General features: G+C 38.0%; 1 protein-coding gene across 1 annotated transcript in view; it reads right to left on the minus strand.

The window, feature by feature from the left end:
• The window catches only part of ARP8 (actin-related protein 8), a 133,843-nt gene that overhangs the window by 65,493 nt on the left and 48,526 nt on the right, over nucleotides 1-19,824 (minus strand). The window lies entirely within an intron of this gene.

Below are 19,824 nucleotides of genomic sequence, written 5' to 3' on the forward strand. Positions count from 1 at the left end.
CTATGAAGTGTATCAAATAGAGTATACTGATAATGACCTTTTCAAGATTGAAATGCATGTGATTGTTAGCATAGACCAACTTATTTCAGATCATTTCACATATATGTTACATATAGCACTATGCTCCATTTCATATGATTCAATCATAAGGCAATCTGATCTATCTGGTATGGAATTACGAATCTATGCTAGTCTGTTCTCTGGTAAAACTAAACTTGTACAAGGAATGGCATAACTCTTTGTAGATGCTGACAAGAAATTTTCATTTTATGCATAAAATGTTGAAGCAAAATCATGTGTTCCATTTTCCTTGTTTTCTAGATTATCCTCTAAAATTGCCAATTTTCAAGATTCATGACACTACAGTCGACATATCCCGCAATGTGATGGTCGCTCAAAACGTAAAAGATTGCTGCATGCATGTCATATTTGAAAATAAATCAAGGTTAATGCCTCATCTAACAAGCACACCAAGACATGCAATTATTTGTTTATAGTCAATTAAAGGTGAATGCCTAATGATGCTCCAGTTAGAAGGATGGAGAAATGGGAAAATATATTAGTTAAAAGAGGTCGGGGTAGGCCTAGGAAGACATGGATGGAGGTGATAGAAAAGGATATGAATGCTTTGAACCTCACCGAGGACATGGCATTGGATAGAAATGAATGGAGGAAAAGGATTCATGTGGAAGACCCAGAATGATTTTCTTTGTTGGTTCATATCGCCGACCCCAATTGTTTTGGGATGAAGGCGTAGTTGTTGTTGTTGTTGTTGTTGTAGTCAATTAAAGGATTATCAACAGTGCTGCAATTATGAATTTGTATTTAACAAATATCATACATAAGCTCGCCTTATTTTCCCCAACTTGTTCAGTTTGTTGTTTTATAGCTTGTGAATAACGTTTATTTATTTTAACGATGGAGGATGTAAGCCGTCTCAACACCAATATCTATTCTACTTTTCCAGCTATTCATTATTTTAAGTGTACTAAATGTTGAAGCACATGATCAGTCAAGGCATCTGGTTGAAGATGTAATGAAATAAGGAATGGGCCCACACACCTCACAAGAGGCACAAACACAAGCCACAATAAGGCACAAGCACAAAAAGCCACTAAGGGATAAGGAGAGAACACTTAAAAAATAAATAAGTTATCATTGATAAATGCATACAAGAACTCCCTATTTATATACAAGAGTCAAGGGGTAGAAGAGCCCCAAATAGCTGTTGAGGAGTTCCTAACGGCTAGAATATAGCTGTTGGGAGCTCCCAACAGCTATAAAGGTCCAAAGACCAAAATGCCCTAAGCAAAACTAAAAATTACAAAAAAACCTAAAATACATTCTAAAAAAGAAAAAGAATAAAAACAATTATAAAACAAATATATATATATACATAATATGTATACACATACATATACCTATGTTTATATATGTATATATAACTATATATGTATATACACATTAAATACATATTTCAACCCCCCCCCCCCCCCTCAAACTCGCGGTGACAACCGAGAGTTTGCCAAGAAGAAAGTGGAATCTAGAGAAGGAAGAACCTTGGTGAAGAAATCTGACAATTGATACTCAGATGTCACATATGACAATGTAATGGTCTTCTTCAGAAGCTCTCAACGAACATAGTAGCAATCTATTTCAAAGTGTTTGGTTATCTCATGGGACGTATGACTGTCCGTGATGTAAACTGCACTTTTATTATCACACTACAACTTTAAGGGTTCTTTTATGTGAACTCTCAAGTCTTCTAACAGTTGCTTCTGTAATAACCGTATTTTTGTTATTTGTTTGAATTTTTTTTTCTATTATAATGCGTAAATTATTTGATTTGGGCCTAAGATCCAAGTTTCGGATCCAGGACCCATAAAAGATCCATAGATAAAAATACATAAAATATCATGTAAACCTATTAGAAAAGAAAGAAATATTTAAATAAATAATATTATTATTATATATATATAATATAATAAACATAGGAAATATATATAACTCAAGGATCCATTGTTGGATCCATTCGGATCCACTGTTGGATCCATTCAGATCCACTGTTGGATCCATTCGGATCCAACTTGTGGATCCTCATTGTATGGGTGAGGTGCGGACCAAACTATATGTTGGTTTCCGAGTCTCGGGTCAGGACCCGGACCGCACCCCGCTTAAAAAAAAAAGGTAGATAAAGGCAACCCGATATGGGTTGCCCGATAAAAAGAGAGGGTTAGGGTTCAGAGTGAACCCTAACCCCACAATAAGGAAATCGCAATGGGGGGGGGGTCGGAGCGCAGCCGCCGGGAGGTAGGTCGTCTCCTCCCTTTCCGGGCTTTCCCCTTCAAAAGGGGGATCTCGAGTTGGTTCCCCTCGCTCTCCTCTCTTCCTCCCTCTCTCTCTGTCAACCTCGCCTCTTGTTGTCCCTCTATCTCTTGGCTTCTCTCTCTCTCTTCCTCTCGGAATCCCCTTCACGGCACCGGAGCAGTCGAGGCTGGTGGAAGCACTCTCCTTCTCGCAACAGTCGCAGCCCCCAAGCACAGGTTCGGAGGTACAGGTTCTCTTTTGATTTCGAATAAGAAAGGGAACATAGATTTGTATCCCATGCAATAGTTTGGTAGAGTCGAGGAGTATGTTGTATTCTTGTGTCTTCTGGTTTTCACCTTCTAGAGTTGATAGAAGAATGACATTTCCATAAGCTTTGTACTATAGTACCTGGCATCTCCCTGTACGCTTCAGAATTTTTTGCTTACAGCGTTACAGATTGTTGCTTGCTGAGGGAAATATGTTTTCACTTGTGTTTATTGTTCATAGAAGTGTCCCATCCATTATCCTTGGTGTTCTAGTTATTCATTTATGTGTTGTGTGAGGTCATTATTCTTTTTCCTGTGTTGTCTAAGTGCAAAGTTATCAGATGTCTCATTGCACTGCTTCCTGGCCTCGGGTTATTACTAACACTTTTTTTTTGTCTTACATCATGCTGATGCCTGTTGTTTCTTGGTACCAACTTTCAATATGTTCACTGTTGAGATTAAGAGGTTTTAAGTTTTAAGTTTATTTGATATTGTTGAGAATAGGTGGTTTTAAGTTAAGTCTTTTTATAGTAGAGGCTATTTGAAATTATTTTTTCATAATGGGCTTAGATGTAATTAATCTTTTTAGCCTCTCTCTATTTAACATAGAGAGAAGCCCTAATAATGAAGTGAACGTGTTTTCTCTGTGCAACTGTCTCTCCCTCTCACTCTCTCTCTCTCTCTCTTCTATCTTTCCCTCTATCTCTCTCTCTACCTAGGGTTTGGTGCTTCTTTCAACATGGTATCAGAGCCATCGATCGTGGCAGCGTGATTGATCGTGATCAAACTATCGTGGGAGCGTGATCGAAAAGCGTCTGTTAATAAGGTCAGCTGGTTAGGTTTCTGTGTAAGATCTGATGACAGATCTGGAAATCTGTCATCAGATCTAAGGAAGAAGGATGTGTGTCCCCCTGCAGTTCTGGTAGCTCCTCTTTTCTTTTTGAGATTCCCAGTTGTCGAGTTTTTATCCCTGCCGAGATTTTCTGCCCTGATTTTCTGCTGTGATGCCGTGATCCCCTGTCGTGATTCCTTGCTGTGGTTCCCTGCTGTGATTCTTGCTGAGTTTATCTCTGTCGTGATGCTGTAATTTCCTACACTGTATTGTTGCCGAGTTCTTTGAAGGTCTATGTTTCTGTGTGCTCAAGTTATCGCTGGTTGTGAATCTGGATGGTGAGTTCATCTCAGATTCTATTTGGTGAGCAGGTGTCGTGATTTCTAGTTTTTGTGTGCTCATACTATAGTTGGTCGTGAATCTGAGTGCTGAGTTCGTCTCAGATTCTATTTTGTTGTTCGATTTCAGAAGATGAATATTAACAGCCGTGATTCCCTGCTGTGTCGTGATCTGTTTGGCTGGAAAGTGTGTGCTATGAAAGCAGCATGTTAACTTATTGCAGAAATATCTTTGGAAAGTGTGTGCTGTGAAAGCAGCAGGCGTGATTCCCTGCAGTGTGGGAAAATATTTTGTTTGTGGGAATTTTTTTGTCGAGTGATTTTGTGTTGAGTACTGCTATTGGTTGTCTTAGTGGCTGATGCGTGATGATAACACACACTATTCCCTGTGTCGCTTGAAGCCTGTCCAGATTTTATCTCTGGTGTGGAAGCTAATCTTGGGGCATCTATGAAGAATTTTATTTCTGCTCTGTCGGCCTCTTCTGTTCCGCTTCATCACAGTCAAGCTCTAGTCGACTCCAACTGGATGCAGGCTATGCGTGATGAGATGGATGCCCTATGGTCTCTAGGCACTTGGGACTTGGTTGATCCTCCCACAGATGCAGATATTGTAGGCTGCAAATGGGTATATAGCATTAAATATAACTCGGATGGGTCGATTGAACGGTACAAAGCCCGGTTGGTTGCAAAAGGCTACACTCAGACTTATGGGGTTGACTTTTTTGAAACTTTTTCCCCAGTTGCTCGTCTTGGCACTATTCGTCTCGTTCTTTCTGTTGTTGTGCACCATGGATGACCCTTGTTTCAGTTGGATGTCAAGAATGCCTTTTTGTACGGGGATTTGCATGAAACTGTCTACATGCAACAACCCCCAGGCTTCGAGGTTCAGGGGGAGTGTCAGAAGGTGTGCAAGTTGAAGAAGGCTATTTATGGCCTGAAGCAGAGTCCGCGGGCATGATTTCACAAATTATTTGAGGTAATGTCGAGCTTTGGATTTGTCAGGTCAGCTTCAGATCATTCCTTGTTTATCAAGAAAACCAGTACTGGAATTGTTGTTATGGTGGTATATGTCGATGACATCATATTAACAGGGAGCAGTGCCCAAGATATTTCTGCAACAAAAAATCATCTTCAGAAGCACTTTGTTACTAAAGATCTTGGTCACCTTCGATATTTTATGGGTATCGAGGTTGCAAGAAACAGAGAGGGCTTAGTGTTGTCTCAAAGAAAGTATGTGTTGGACTTATTAAAAGAGACTGGAATGCTAGGAGCTAAGCCAGCTAATATTCCAATGGATCCCAAAACTCACATGTTCGATGAGAAGTCTGAGTATGTGGATAGTGCCAGCTTTAGATCCTTGGTGAGTAAGTTGCTATATGTGACTGTTACTAGACCTGACATTTCATTAGCCGTGAGTAAAATCAGTCAGTTCATGGACAAACCTACAAAAGTTCACTGGGATGCAACTATGATGGTTCTTCGGTATTTAAAGTCATCTCCTGGTAAAGGTCTGTTGTTTAAACGAAATTCATCTTTGGATGTGGTTGCTTACACTGATGCAGATTACGCAGGATCTGTCGAAGATAGGAAGTCAACATCTGGATTTTATGTGTTTATGGGAGGAAATCTTGTTACCTGGAGGAGTAAGAAACAAACCGTTGTAGCCAGGTCGAGTGCTGAATCTGAATACCGAGCAATGGCCCAGACTGCAGCTGAGATTATGTGGGTAAAATCAGTCTTGACCGAGCTTCAGGAGAAAGTATCCCTTCCTATGTTGATGATGTGTGACAATAGGGCTGCTACATATATTGCCAACAACCTAGTGTTTCATGAAAGGACTAAACATATTGAAGTTGACTGTCACTATGTTCGTGACCTGGTTCAAGCTGGGTTTATCTGCACCGATCATGTATCTTCCGAAGATCAAGTAGCGGATGTTTTTACCAAAGCCCTGGCAAGACCAAATTTCTCAAAATGTTGTGACAAGCTGAGCATGATTGATATCTATGCTCCAGCTTGAGGGGGAGTGTTGAGATTAAGAGGTTTTAAGTTTTAAGTTTATTTGATATTGTTGAGAATAGGTGGTTTTAAGTTAAGTCTTTTTATAGTAGAGGCTATTTGAAATTATTTTTTCATAATGGGCTTAGATGTAATTATTCTTTTTAGCCTCTCTCTATTTAACATAGAGAGAAGCCCTAATAATGAAGTGAACGTGTTTTCTCTGTGCAGCCGTCTCTCCCTCTCACTCTCTCTCTCTCTTCTATCTTTCCCTCTATCTCTCTCTCTCTACCTAGGGTTTGGTGCTTCTTTCAACATTCACAATTGTCATTCTAAACCCAAATTGATGGTACCTTATTTTGTGTTTGGTGGAATATTTTCATACTCCTAAAAGACTTTCGGACTCTTATGCATGTTGGGAGGGTCACCAAATTGATTGTTTTTAGATGTATCATACCACTTATTTACTAAAGATCATCAGTGAATCTTTGTGCATAATTTGTGCACGATTTCTGTCATTTGGCTTATAATGGTGTGTACTTCAAACAGGTGTATTCTTTCCTTTTCTTTTCATTGGGTTACTGAAATTCCCCTTGCTGATTTAGCCTTTTAAGTGTTAAAAAACTTGGTTGTAATGTTTGTGTTTTGCATAATAAAGTGGGATAAATTGCAGTACCACATAATCTATGATCCATGTAGGTATATCAGCCTAACCTTTTTAATATCAGACGTAGCTGCTTTAGGTTTGCTCTATTATAAGTTTATAATAAGCGCACACTTGACCCAATGCCCATTACATTGGCAATGATTGTTGTTAATTGAATCAGTCGGCTGGGTGCTGGACTAATCCCTACAAATATATATATATATATATATATATATATATATATATATATATATACAATATTCAGTCATATATGCAAACTTTCATATTTGGTTCAGTGTAGGTAATTCGATTTCATTATATGCTAAGAATGGCACTTTCCACATGATTTGGCTGGTTATGATATGCATACGCATTATGTCATTCCAAGTTTTGTTTATGGTGTAGGTGCATTTATAAAATGAAAATGTACAGCTATGTAATTAAGTTTCTAGATTTTTCGTTATTTGCACCTGACTTATGTATGCTGAAGGGTGGAAGATTCTTGTATTGCCACCTAAGTTTCCAAAAGTCACTCATAGAAACGGACTTAGTTAAGCATGCTAAAATAATGAGTTTTTCCTCATGCATCATCCAAGTGTTATATGCATAGTCTGCTTCCTGGGTACATGAATCGGACATGCTATTGCGTGAACCTACTTGCATAAGTATTCATAGGTGTTATGTGAAGAGAGTTCTAAATGAAAGCATGCATTTGATATGAACATGTGAATTAAATGAAAGCATGCAATTAACATGGTTATGTGAACTCGTACGCATGCATATGAATATTATTGTTGTTTTATACACATCTTTGAATTGACGTGCATGATTGTACATTGAAAGGCATGTGATATGAAAAGAATGCATTGGTATGTTCCTTAAGATTTTTGCATATGAATGCATATATGATCAAGATGGATAATCATAGGTTGTGGAAGCCTTGAGTCGGTGTGCTCCTTACTTTACTTGTTTATGATTGCAAAGATCTCGTTTTGACATTGTGATTCTAATTGCACTGTTCTATTGACGCCACGGGTGGACCATGAAGAGCTTGGCATGTTGATTTGCAAATTATTAATTCTACATGATTTGCAAATGTAAAAGAAATAAATTAATAATAAGATAAAAGAAAGTAAATAACAATGAAATTTATGTTTCCTTGATGTCCTTTCTTTAACGTGGGAATCTTGGATATTGCGGTTTTGGGAAAACCGTGAGGATACTAAAACTCTGTGTGCGTTGTTGCCCCTAACCCGATATTGAGGTTCTTCTCCTGATCACAGTTTTAGGAAGAGTCCACCACTTTGCCTGTGGGTGGTGTGTAGACACAGCTGTTGTTTTGGTATACCGAAAGGTGACACTTATGGATGTTGTTTTCCCTGATATCTTGACATTAGATGTTGTTTTCTAATGTTTCGATGGATGGTATTGTTTTCTGATATCGGTCGAAGGCTAAGTTTGGAACCCAATAATAAAATACAACTTGTGTGCTAAGTTACCCTAAAAACCCTACTTGACCTCGAGAATTCTTACCCGTTTTAAGTATCCGCGGGCAATGATAAAAAAAAAAAGTGGAACTTAAATGTGTGTGCATCCTAATAGGGACATGCATATAAGAGAAAAATTGATTAAAGATAATAAATTATGCATGCATTGCATTAAAATCATGCATATCCCTGTTATGCATTAGATCATGCATATGTACTTGCTCTCTTAATTGTGATATATTGACGAATGCATATGTTGTCCCTTAATGCATGTTAAATGTCGTTAATGCTTAGATTATGAGCTCTGTTATTATTAAATGTTTCCTCATGCTTAATAAATGTTTTCTATTGTATGAATGGTTATTCGAATTATGAATATGTCCCTCTAAATTATTGTGTGGATCTTATTCATGTTCTTTTTCTTATTTGATTCATTAGAGAAACTTGTACACAAGATTCTTACAACCTACTTTTGGTGTTTTTCGCAGACTCAGATGCCTAGTGGTGACCTATTTTTGAGAATAGTCACGAGAGGACCACACGACTATAAGGCAGATTCTTTAGATAGCATGGCTCATTATTTTTTTTTTCATTTTGCTTTCTTTACTTTTAATTAATTATGTCTCATACTCCTTACATTTGAATAAATAAAGATTGGTTTGATTTGGTTTGGTATGAAAGATAAGTATAAGATCATTTGTGATGGTGGTTGTGTTTAACTTTAAGGCCTCGGGTCTCTGGGATTGTTTTCGCACTTGTTTAAATATATATATATATATATATATATATATTCATATTTTTAAGAGATATGAGTTGGGGTCGTTACAGCCTCAATCACACCAGCTTAGAAGTAGTAGTTGTCATAGCTTGGAACTCTGTTTCTATAGAAAATAAGGACACATTTTGTTGTTTCTTGCATTTCCACGATATTAAAGGGTCACCTACAAAAACACAAAAGCCTGTGATTGAGGGACAGTCATTCACATCTCATCCCCAATCAAAGTCAGAATAGGGAATTACTTCTAATGGGGAGGAAGATGATAAAAATAATCCATGGTTAATAGTATTCTTAATGTATCTAAGAATTTTCATTACAACACTCATATGTATTGTAGTGAGAGAATGATGGAATTGACTAACAAAATGAATTGCATGAACAATATCAGGTCTAGTAATAGAAAAATAGGTTAATGCTCCAATCATTTGTCTATATGGAGTTGGATCCTTTAAAGGTTCTCCATCATCTTTCTTCGTTTTTGCATTTATGATCACTGGAGTATCAACCCTCTTTTAATCCGTAATTCATGATTAGGCAATTGTCGCAGCTACATATTTAGTCTGTGACAAGAGATAACCTTGAGGTGTGTTACTTCTATACAAAGAAAACAATGAAGAAAGTCAAGATCTGTTATATCAAAATTAGGTTTAAGGATATCCTTAATATGGCTAACTCTCTACTTGTCTCCACCTGTGATGATCATGTCATCAATGTAAAGTAGTAGAATTAGCATACTTGCATCAGAGGACTTAACAAACAAAGTTATGTCAATATAACATGACTTAAATCCCAATTGAATCATTACACTGCTAAACCGATCATTCCAAACCTTAGGGGCTTGTTTCAAGCCATACAAGGCTTTGCACAAGCAAAGGACCTTTCCATGTGTCAATCTAATCCTAGAGGAGGTTTCATGTAATCTTTTTCATTAAAATTTTAATTGAGAAAGACATTTTTTACATCCATTTGGTAAATAAGTCATTTCTTAATTGATGCTATGGCTATAAGTGTTTTAACAATGGTTGTAACGCCCCAAAAACTTAACCCAGAAACACCGAGATTTTTTTTTTAATACAGCGGAATCATTTTATAATTCATGGTTAAATGAATGGAGAGATACAGGTAAAAAGATCTTCAAATAATCGACACATTCTTTATTTCACTTCAGTTCATGAACTTTTACAAAGGTACATTTATAAAGAACGAATCACCGATGGCATATCAGTTACAAGTTGGCCAGGGAATCAGTAGATCAAACAGATGTCGAAACCTCTCTTGTAACCGCTTGTGGTGACTACTCAAGACCTGAAAATGTTAAAATAGAATAGAAATTAGACTATCATGTCTAAGCAGGAATTCTGTACTGATAGTGCAAGTATATCGTGAATCGAGTGTGTGGTATGAGTGTCATGGTTGATCTTTAGTGTATATCAAGACGGGTAAGCACTATGTAACAAAGATCTAAATTCATGTACATGAGCAGGTAAGCAGTTATATAACCATAACAACTATGCCACATTAATATGCAAGTGAACAGTTATTTAGCAATACCAAATATGCAACATTGATAAGCAGGTGAGGTATGCCACAGTCAGTGTAATCACTTTCAGATAACAATTTAATTACCTCGTATCCACCAAGTTAAGAATTTTACTAATTTACAAGTTGATAATATGAAGCATCTTAAATACAACTTACATATATCTCTCTCTAGTGTCTCCACAAGTTGTGAACCTAACTCTTCTAAATGATGTTTAATTATCTTATCTCGTGGGTACACACGGACACAAGTGACCATCTCAGAAGAGAACGTTCGGGGGTATATTATTCCAGTTAATTTATTAACCCGAACATTCTATCGGAGACTGAATCCACAAGGGAGCGACCCACAGCCGAGAGAATCTCCCAAGGTCTCAACTCAAGACAAGATGCATCCCTAACTTCTGCAGAAGATGTGGAACTACCACCTAGGACACATACGTACTCCTGGTCCCTAACTCCGAGGACGGAGACCCACGAGCCGCTTCCCGCTCGACACCAAACACAAGTCCTCGAAGTCTTGTACCATCCACCCTCTCCAAGGTAGGTCTCAACTTTGTAATTGGGTTTCATTAATTTATTTATTTTCCCGAAGTTTAGAACATTTTCACAACTGTAATAGTATTAACCCCATTCTTAGTAATACACACACACTCAAACATTAAGACCCAATTTCCTTGTCATGTGATATGTTCATTGTTCACCATAAATTAGACATGCGTACCCATCATAGGTGGCTATCCTATAAGTATGACCCAATTTCTCTCTTAACAGAAATATCATGTATCTTGAGAGTTTGTTAACAAAAATGTCAATTAAGCTACTCTGAAATTTGATGGTAATCTACTTTGTACTGACACTTGTTCAATATAGAATGCAGTTGAACACTGAATTAGTGAAGAAATATAACATTTCATACATAGGTTGCAGTAGCTTATCGAATAAATTTTTTTCAAGAAAACAATTAGCACAATTAGCAAAGGTTACTTCTTCATCCAGATTTAATAATCAGTCATAACTATTTAAGATGAGAGGTAATAATGGCTCCAAATGTACCAATATTCAGATCACTCAGGGACTGACATAATTCACTATATAAGGCTAAAATAAACTGACTGAATTAGCCACTAAGGAATATGAAAAGAAACTCATTCTGGAACTACCCTTGCATGTCAACAGGGAATCAACATCTTCAGCAAATCAAAAATAAAGGATTCAGTACAATCATGCATAGAACAAAAATATGCCGGAACAGTAGCAAACAATCTGTGTTAGCATGATGCCCATACAACAGGTCAATCAAGAAGGGTGTTAGCGTAGTTTATAATATATATAATTATATATACATATACCTTTCACACAGCCCTGCCGATATTTGAAACTATCATTACTTTTGGATTCTCAAGAACAACAGATGAAACGAAAGGAAAAATACATATATGGTGGCTTATCAATACCACTGGTTACTCATCTGAAGTTAACTGAACAATGAAACTTAACAATTATAGATTAGGATCGGATGCAAGAAAATGCTATTTACCACAAATCAACCATGAGCAAGAAAACCAGTCTGTCAGATAAAAAAAAACAAATCCTAATAAGAAAGTGAATAAGATCCAACCGAATGCCCAAAATGTTATAAATTAAAGATTTAAGGCTTAGTCAGTCAGCCCCTTTTTAATCTTTTTCTTTGATCGCACCAAGAAAGGTAAACAAGAATTGGCACCCCCAATCGAATTTGATTTGGGGATTAGGTATTGCCGTATTAGGGTAAATCAAGAAGACCCCCAAATCGATTTGATTTGGGGATTTCTTGTTTAGGGCTAGGCACGAAACCATATTCCCCCCCTCCAACTACTATCTTTACCCTTATCGGAAACCCCAAGCCCCAGCGTTGGATTTTCCAACAACCAAGAATCGCTTGGCAAGCTCATACGTGCCCACTAAATTGGGGTTTTCCTGGACTGACCCAACCCCAACTCGATTCCATCCATACCCAACACAATCAGGGATAGAAATCCTACCTTTTCTTTTCCGGCGACGAACGAGGAAGAACAAGGCTGACAACAGAGCTCAGGTACCTCCAAGATCGGGCTTCTTGTTGCACTCTGATGTTGTAAAAGAACAAGGAATGAGAGGCGAGAGGTAGGGAAAAAGAAATACGAAGGGAGAGGTGCATGAGAGCCCCACCCTCTCCACCTACCTCCTTTATAGCGGCGACCCTCCCCTCTTCACCGATGAACTGGGAGAGCCGGTTACCATGCTGTAACCCCTCCCCTCCCCCGATCTCTGCTATCTGCACCCTTAGGCAAGAATCGTGCCCTAGGCACGATTCTTATGCTCAACTTTTAATAAAAAGGGGAACGGGTCCGAGTCCGAAACCGATAACCCACCATACCAGATCCACTCTAAAGTGGATCCGGGTCTGTAATAAGTTACGAACCTATTCAAACTGGATCCATTGACGTGAGTTCGAACTAACACCACTTGGGCAAAACCTTAAGTGGATCTATTTGGGTCCATGGTGAATTCGACCCGACCCATATAATTCGTACCTTACTGCCTACTGCCTTTTGGATCCAGTGAAGGAATCCAAGACCCAAATCTCCCTAATTTTCGTAGTTATTACAATGGTCATCCTAAATAGGAGGGCAAAGGTTTTTTCATAGTTTATCCCATATTCTTGGTTATATACTTTGGCTACTAACCTACCTTTGTACCCTTCTAATGATCCACCACTTGTCACGGGCCTATTTTCTTCAATAGGCCTGCGCGGCGCGACGATCCTTCTTCACCGCCGCAAGCCTACTTATCGCTCGCTTGTCAATCGCGGAAGCTTGTAATCAGAGTGCAAGAGAACAAGAGAGAATAGAGGGAGAAGAATTGCAGTCACAAGAAGCAAACACAACGAGGGTGAACAAAACAAAGCTCAACGCATTTGATTCATTCACAATTTTGCGTGCAGGCGCATTACAATTCAAGTATACGGGCTGCCCCTTCGGGGTATTGATTCACCTGAACAAACATGCTTCTGAATATCCATGTTTCATGTGCATAGTAAAATTTTACATGATATGAATGTGTGCAGCCATGTAATTAAATTTCCAGATTTGGGTTATGAACATGTATGTTGATGTTAATACATCTTATGAATGAAAAGTTTCATATGCTTAAACTGATGTGACATGCTAAATTATTATGTTTTATGAAGTTTGTTTCAAGTGCATGTGCATACATCAAATTGATGTGTGTTGCGCATTGTACCCAAATGCAGGAGTGTTCACTTGTCCAAATTGAGGTGATTCGTTAATGAAAGCATGTTTATGGAATGGTTTCATAAAAGTACATGTACTTACATGGTGAAGACATGCATATGAATGTTATATTTTATGCAGATTGTTAATGGGTTAAACTGGTATATATGAATGTGTATTTGGAGGCATGTTGACATCATTGCATATATTGCATGTGATTTTTACATATAGTGCATCGATGATCGAAATAAATCATCATAGGCCTGGAGAGCCTTGAGCTTTGGTTTGCTCTTTCTTTATTTGTTTATAATGCATCGCAAAAATCACATTAATATTTTGCATTGTATTGCACTGTTCTATTCTTTTCCGCGGGCGATGGTCTCGTGATGGTTCTCGAAGGAAAATATGTGAGTTTTTATCTTTGTTTGCATGTTGAATTGCAAATTAAAAAAATGAGATAATGTTAATCAAATAAAAATAAAATGACAGTGTAATATACGTTCCGAGATCTCCCGTCGTTAGAATGAGAATCTTAGAGTTTCGGTTTTGGAGGGCCACGAGGGTAAAAAAACTCCATGTGCACTATTGTTACCCCTGAACCCGATATTGAGGTTATTTCTCCTGGCCACAGCTTTAGGGAGAGTCTGCCACTTTGTCTGAGAATGGTGTGTAGACACAATTATTGTTTTGTAATACCAAGAAAAGTGACACTTATGGACGAGTGGTCCCTGGTGTCCCTGGTATTAGATGGGTGGTCTAATGTTCTGAAGGTTGTTTTGGTCGAGGGCTAAGTTTGAAACCTAGTAATAAAATACAAATTGTGTTAATATAACGACCCCAACTCATACCCCTTGAAAATGTTGAATTTTTTTTTAAAAAACCATTGCGGAAATATTTCCAGAGACCCGGGGTCTTTACAGTTCCACTCCCAATTGGATAAAACAACCAACCACAATAGAGCTTACACTTATCATCCAAACTCATAGCAACTCATTATTTATTAATCATGAAAGAAAGAGTACAACAACAACTACGCCTTCATCCCAAAACAATGGGGGTCGGGGATATGAACCAAAAAAGAAAATCATTCTGGGTCTTCCACATGAATCCTTTCCTCCAATCATTTCTATCCAATGCCATGTCCTCGGTGAGGTTCAAAGCATTCATATCCTTTCCTATCATCTACATCCAAGTATTCTTAGGCCTACCCCGACATCTTTTAACTAATATATTTTTCCATCTCTCCATCCTTCTAACTGGAGCATCATTAGGCCTTCGCCGAATATGTCCAAACCACCGTAAACGATTCTCTCTCATCTTATTTTCAATGGGTGCAACGCCTACCTTCTTACGTATCTCCTCGTTCTGAATCTTATCTTTTATTGTATTTCCACACATCCATCTAAGCATACGCATCTCAGCTAGACTCATTTTTTTAATATGATGTCTTTTGGCAACCCAACATTCCGTACCATATAGTAAAGCGGGCCTAATAGTCGTCCTATAAAACTTTCCCTTCAACCGCAATGGCATTCTACGATCGCACAACACTCCAGTTGCACTTTTCCATTTCATCCACCCAACCTTTATCCTATGATTTACATCTTCATCAATTTCTCCATACTTTTGAATGATAGATCCCAAATATTTGAAACAATCATCCACTGGTATTTCTTGCTCATCAAGCTTCACTACACTCCCATCACTGTTTCGTTGCTTACTAAACTGACATTCCATATATTATGTCTTACTCTTACTCAACTTAAAACCTCTTGCTTCCAATGTCTGTCTCCATAATTCTAACTTAGCATTAACCCCAACTCTAGACTCATCAATCAAAACAATATCATCAACAAACAACATACACCACGACACATTTTCTTGAATTGATCTTGTAAGCTCATCCATCACTATAGCAAATAGGAAAGGGCTTAATGCAGATGCTTGATGTAACCCAACCGTTATAGGAAAATTGGTTGTCACCCCTCCACAAGTGCGGACATTGGTTACTACTCCTTCGTACATATCTTTAATTATACTAATGTACTTGAGAGAAACGCCTTTCTTCATCATTGTCCACCAGAGAACATCCCTAGGTACTCTATCGTATGCCTTCTCCAAATCAATAAAAACCATATGCAAATCTTTGTTTCTCTCTCTATATCTCTCAATAAGTTGTCTAAGAAGATGTATAGCTTCCATAGTTGATCTTCCAGGAATAAAACCAAATTGATTCTCCGATATCATGACAACCTTCCTCAACCTATACTCAATCACCCTCTCCCAAAGTTTCATAGTATGACTCATGAGTTTTATACCACGATAGTTTGTGCAATCTTGTATATCACCCTTATTCTTATATAAAGGCACCAAAGTACTCTTCCTCCACTCATTAGGCATCTTATTTGTCCGCCAAATCTTGTTAAAAAGATTTGTCAACCATTCTAAACCTCTCTCACCCAAGCATTTCCAAGCCTCGATAGGTATACCATCTGGGCCAACTGCCCTTCTTGATTTCATTTTCTTCAAAGCCTCTGTAATTTTTTTCTGTTGAATCTTGCACATGAAGTTACGATTCATTTCATGAAAAGGAATTGAGAAGTCTCCAACATCCTGAGTATAACTTCCATTAAATAGCTTATCAAAATAATTTTTCCATCTCTCCTTAATCTCCTCATCTTTGACTAAAAGCTTTTGTGTTTCATCTTTGATACATCTAACCATACCCAGATCCCTCGATTTCCTATCTCTCATCTTTGTCAGCCTATAAATATTCTTCTCGCCCTCTTTGGTATCCAACTTGTCATAAACCTCCTTATATACCTTATCCCTCGCGTTTCGAACTACTTTTTTAGCTTTCGTCTTTGCTATCATATACTTCTCTAAATTCTCATTATCACGACTCTTACTTAGATTTCTATAACACTCTCTTTTAACCTTAATAGCTAATTTGACATCCTCGTTCCACCATGATGTATCCTTACCTAGCGATGCACTGCCTTTAGACTCACCCAATACCTCCTTAGCCACCTTTCTCATGCCACCCGCTATCTTATTCTGCATTGATTCTGAATCCTCCTCGAGACATCAATCAGCTTCTTTAACTACCTGCTCTACAAGCATTTCTTGTTTAGCTCCTTTCAGTGCCCACCACTTAATTCTAGGATCTATCATATGTCTATCCCTTTTGCAGCATTTTCTAATTCTAAGATCTAAAATTAAGACTCTATGTTGTGTAGCTACACTTTCTCCCGGTATAACCTTACAATTGATGCAACAACTGTAATGAGATATGCGAAAAAACAAAGAGTGCTATAAGCACTTACAATGTCCACCAATGGACAAACAAAAGAGATGACACCCAAATCCACAAAGGGACAACACAACATAAAAATATAAATGTCTCTTGTTGAAAAGAGAGAGAATTCTCAAGAGTGAAGAATACAAGAGGGGTTCACCCCTATATATACAAAAAGAAAGGGAACGAGGGGTGGCCTTATGGCCTTAAAAGAAGAGCCACAAAGGGGGCTCCCCATGGAGTCGTTGGGAGCCCCCAACGATCACAAATTTGACTGTTGGGGGCCCCATCGACTCAATGGTGGGGCCCCTTATGTGGGTAAAAATTAAAAGAAAAAAGAAAAAAGAAAGTGCAAAAAATAAATACAAAAAAAGGAGGAAAATAACACTTGTGAAATGATGAAAATACCCCTATTGGGTATATATATATAGATTACATGTATTTTAACACCCTCCCTCAAAGCTTTACGGGGATATAACTGAAAGCTTGTTAAGGAGAAACATATAATGAGGAGCGACAATGTAATACCCACGATTTTTTATCAGATAAATAAATTTAGATTTTAAGTCATTAAGGTGATACATGAATATTTTATTGTTTTAATTATTTATTCGAATTTGGATCTTGGATAACCTATTTGGATCCTTGAAGTGAATCGGATTTTAATGAGAAAATTTCTACAACACTTTAGTGAGAATTGGTATAGCTTAAGGCGATGTTCGGATCCACAATATTGCATTTGGATCTTCGATATCAGAATTTCAATATATATCTGGATCCTTGTATTGAAACCATAAAGATCAATGTATATTTAGTTGGATCCATAGTTCCAAATCATATAATTAAAACTTCAGATTTCTGGATCCAGATTTATTAAAAGGATTTACGAAGCACAATGGATCCTGGATCCATATTAAGTTATGTCAATTTTTGGTTAACGTAAATGGATTTATATTAACCTATGAAAGACCCACAAGATCGTATCGAAGAATAAACCAAATGTATTAAGAAAATAATATTTTAAAACTTGTAATATTTTGAATCCTTAGACATATCCAAATTGCCCAACTGGGTGGTTTCATTAAAGATTTGGGTTGCGGGTCTCAGTGGTGGCCAAACCGAAACCGTACCCGATTGGGGTGTAATATATATACATATATATATATATATATAAATAAAAATAAAAATAAGATAGTAATAATAATACCAAGTATAAATATATACTTGGATCCACAGTTGGATCCGTATGGGTTCAAATTGCAGACCCAAACTGTAGGCAAACCACAGTTACACACCACAGCCGGATCGTGGATCACGGACCCGATCCCAAGCTGTGCCCCGAGCATGTTACGCGAAAAAAAAAAAATGAACCCTGGTCGGATCCAGACCCGTTAGGGTTAAAGCTGAGGGGCGAGAGTTCTTTTCCCCTCTTATGCGCCGCACTCTTCCGTTACGAAAAAGAAAGAAAGAAAGGGGAAACCCTTTTTCAGGTTTCCTGAAAGGCACCCCCTGTGTTTTAAAAACACGCAGGGGAGAGGGGGCCTCACCTCGCAGCCCCTCTCCTCCTTCACTTTCTCTCTCGTCCCCCTCCTTGCTGCATCTCCAACGAGCCTTGCACGATCCTTCCTCGACAGCCGCCGCCGACGACGACAGTCCCCATCGGCGACCCGCGACCAAGTATCATTGTCGGCCGACGTTCCCTTCTCCGGTAGCCTTGCCAGCGACCCCCAACAGCATCAGCCTCCTCCCTCTCGCCGGACAAGGTAGGAACTCCGTAACTTTTCTTGTTGGGTTATGGATTGGGTTTGGTTGGGAATTTGGGTCTGTCATGGGGGTGAAGGGAAAACCTATTATCGCAGGTTCATTTGATCCTGATGGGGTTCTTGGCTGCCGGAAAACCCAAGTGGGTGAGTGGGATTTTCGGCAGCTGCAACTTTTTTATTTGGGGAACTTGTTGGTAACCCCAGATTTTGGGGGGGGGGGGGTCCGATGGTAGCATTGGATAACTGAGATCTGAGGATTTTCAGCTTTAGCATTCGGATAATCCCAGATTTGTGGGGGGTTTACTTCTAGTTTTGGTGGAAGGGAATGTGTATTTATGTCAACAAAGCATGCTGTCTGTTCTATTCTGCAAAGTGTAACCTGAGTATGATAAATCAATGTTGGCCAATAACATGTCTTTTGAAAAATATAACCTGATTATGTTAATTTCCCTTAGCCGATTTCGACTGTTTCAATTTGTAAAACATAGCATGTTTAGGTGGGCCGATTGTGTCTATCTCATTTTGAAAGAAATCGTAACGTGGTTATGAAAAAAAAAATTATTGTTAACAGCATGCCTCGTTAATCAGTTAGTGTTAACTGAATACCTTGGTACATGCTGATCAGTTCATGTTAATGGATTACCAGGTTGTGTGCTGATCCGTTAATATTACATGTATACCCTATTATATTCTGATTATGATACCCTGTGATACTTTGACTAGCATATCTTGTTATCCTCTGGTTAGATATAGTCAAACCCTAGTCACTACACTGATTTTAGTGCAACAATATTACTTACTTTTACCATTCTGATTTTTGTTGAACCATTGCTTTCACAAATCTGATTTTTTTTCTTGAAACAATAGGAATTGACTTCACTCAATTACAGTAACGTTGACTATGGGTTTTGTATTAGGTTACACCAGTTCCTTTACCTCTCCTATTTGTGGATATTTGATATACATTCTCCTGTATGTCTTGTTCAGTTGATATGGCAATATGCTATTAAATATGTTGTTGTTCAATATGCTAGAGCATATGAAATGTAGCCTAATCTAGTAGGATATTACATTGAAAACAGGTAAGTGCATGCTTATTGAAATTATATCCCACACGAAAAGTTTCTATCCCAAAGTGTCTCTGAGGTTAGAATCATGAAATCATGTAAACTTGGAATGTATATGACAAAAGATTACTATTGTACCCAGTTGATGTTGGGCTCCACAGATTTCTCCAAATTGCATTCTTTTGGGTTTCTCTAGTGTTGTGACTGATTTATATGAAATGCCATGTGCTTCTACTGCCTTTTGTCAGAAA

This window comes from Nuphar pumila, chromosome 13, assembly GCF_984573655.1.
Source record: "Nuphar pumila chromosome 13, dmNupPumi1.hap1.1, whole genome shotgun sequence".
NCBI classification, from domain to species: domain Eukaryota; kingdom Viridiplantae; phylum Streptophyta; class Magnoliopsida; order Nymphaeales; family Nymphaeaceae; genus Nuphar; species Nuphar pumila.